This window comes from Calidris pugnax, unplaced genomic scaffold, assembly GCF_001431845.1.
Source record: "Calidris pugnax isolate Ruff unplaced genomic scaffold, ASM143184v1 scaffold27, whole genome shotgun sequence".
Lineage (NCBI taxonomy): Eukaryota > Metazoa > Chordata > Aves > Charadriiformes > Scolopacidae > Calidris > Calidris pugnax.
Window position 1 is genome coordinate 13,693,842 of NW_015090893.1, and position 2,283 is coordinate 13,696,124.

General features: G+C 45.4%; 1 protein-coding gene across 1 annotated transcript in view; it reads right to left on the bottom strand.

Moving 5' to 3' along the window:
• The window catches only part of CNOT6 (CCR4-NOT transcription complex subunit 6), a 36,068-nt gene extending 34,017 nt beyond the window's left edge, over positions 1 to 2,051 (bottom strand). The window contains exon 1 of the mRNA XM_014948070.1: positions 2,033 to 2,051. The gene's annotated coding sequence lies outside the window, so the exon portion shown is untranslated. The remainder of the gene's footprint in view (positions 1 to 2,032) is intronic.
• Between the last annotated feature and the right edge of the window lie 232 nt (positions 2,052 to 2,283).

Genomic DNA, 2,283 nt, shown 5'->3' on the forward strand with positions numbered 1-2,283 from the left:
CACTCATTGAAAGCAAACAAGCATCATGGCGGCGCTGGCGGCGGCGGCGGCTGCGGGCGGCCTGGCCAGGAGGAAGGGGAGAGAAGTCGGGGGTGAGGGGAAATCGCCTCAGGGGAGAGGAGCGGGTGACAGTCCGGTAAAACCCGCTCTTGGAAAAGGTGTAAAGGGTTTCTAGGAGGAATCCGGGAGGCCTGATTAAAGCGGTGGCTTGTTAAAGCCAATTAGAATCGTATTTTATTTAAATTAACATAGCCCACCACCGTGAAACTCCCCCACACCAAAGGCCGAAGAGGGGCACTCGAACTCACAGTGGGTGCGCTCAGGCAAAATGTTTGCCAAACGCTTTTTTTTTTTTAAGAAAGAGGGTACCTTTTAGGCTTTAATAGCAAAATTTAATAGTAAAAAGCCCTGGATGATTTGCACGAGTGGTGTTTGCCGTGGGATGGCCACCAGCGTTGCCATCAGGCCGGTTATGGCTCACATCGTTTTTCTCCTTTGAACCAATTAATGGATGCGTCCCAAGATATTTGGGAAAATAATGGACGTTCTGGTTAAATGGTGTTAACCCATGCCCCTATGCAACAAGACTTAGAATCATAGAATCATCTAGGTTGGACGGGACCTTCAAGATCATCTAGTCCAACCATCAACGTAACTGACCAAAAAAAACCATCACTAAACCATGTCCACCAGCACCATGTCAGCCCGTCTTTTGAATACCTCCAGGGATGGTGCCTCAACCACTTCCCTGGGCAGCCCATTCCAACGCTTGATAAACCTTTCAGTGTAAAAATTTTTCCTAATATCCAACCTGAACCTCTCCTGGCGCAACTTGAGGCTGTTTCCTCTAGTCCTGTTGCCTGTGACTATAGAATCATAAAGAAACATACAGAATCATATAGACTTCTCGGTAAGATGAGTAAGAAGTGATGGTGGGGAGGTACCATCCATGGTGTGGTACTGGCCAAAATTGTAAATAATGACTTCCAACTGAAGGATTTTCTCTGATTTTCAGAGTTAAAATGTTCAAGAATTGGTGATGCAGCAGCAAACATGCTTGGTATGTACTGCCTCATCGAAAGGAATAGTCAAGAAAAAGATGTTATCCCAGATACACAATCCAGTTTTTTGAACTGGGAAAGCTGAGAAAGAGTTGAAGTCTCATCTCTTTAGGTATAACTGGATGTTTAGCTGGAAATAAATGGCACTCAGCTTGTTGTGCATTCTCTTTTCATAGAATCATAGAATGGTTCAGGTTGGAAGGGACCTTAAGAATTTTCTCTGATTCTCAGAGTTAAAATGTTCAAGCATTGGTGATGCAGCAGCAAACGTGCTTGGTATGTACTGCCTCATCGAAAGGAATAATAAAGAAAAAGATGTTATCCCAGATAAACAACCCAGTTTCTGAGCTGGGAAAGCTGAGAAAGAGTTTAAGTCTCATCTCTTTAGGTATAACTGGATGTTTAGCTGGAAATAAATGGCACTCAGCTTGTTGTGCATTCTCTTTTCATAGAATCATAGAATGGTTCAGGTGTCAAGAAAAAGATGTTATCCCAGATACACAATCCAGTTTTTTGAACTGGGAAAGCTGAGAAAGAGTTGAAGTCTCATCTCTTTAGGTATAACTGGATGTTTAGCTGGAAATAAATGGCACTCAGCTTGCTGTGCATTCTCTTTTCATAGAATTGTAGAATGGTTCAGGTTGGAAGGGACCTTAAAGATCATCCAGTTCTAACCCCCTGCCCTGGGCAGGGACACGTTTAGCTGGAAATAAATGGCACTCAGCTTGCTGTGCATTCTCTTTTCATAGAATTGTAGAATGGTTCAGGTTGGAAGGGACCTTAAAGATCATCCAGTTCTAACCCCCTGCCCTGGGCAGGGACACCTCCCACCAGACCAGGTTGCTCCAAGCCCCATCCAACCTGGCCTTGAACCCCTCCAGGGATGGGGCAGCCACAGCTTCTCTGGGCAACCTGGGCCAGTGTCTCATCACCCTCACAGTAAATTAACACGATTTAAAGGAGGGTGGTACCTGGTTGTGCTTCTGAGGAACACCAACAGCAATGACCATCGAGAGCAGTGTTTTGAAAAAGATGACCCCGGCACGCTGTGTACCGAAGCTGATCACAGAATGTCCTCTGCTGAAAGGCTGAGCCCTGTGGCACTTTGTTGGAAATAATCCTACTATACTTCAGATTTCTGTTCACCCTTATCACATGGCGTATCTGAAATGCTCTCGGATGATAAACTATCTCCTGGCCGCATGGCGCAGGCCTGTGCTAG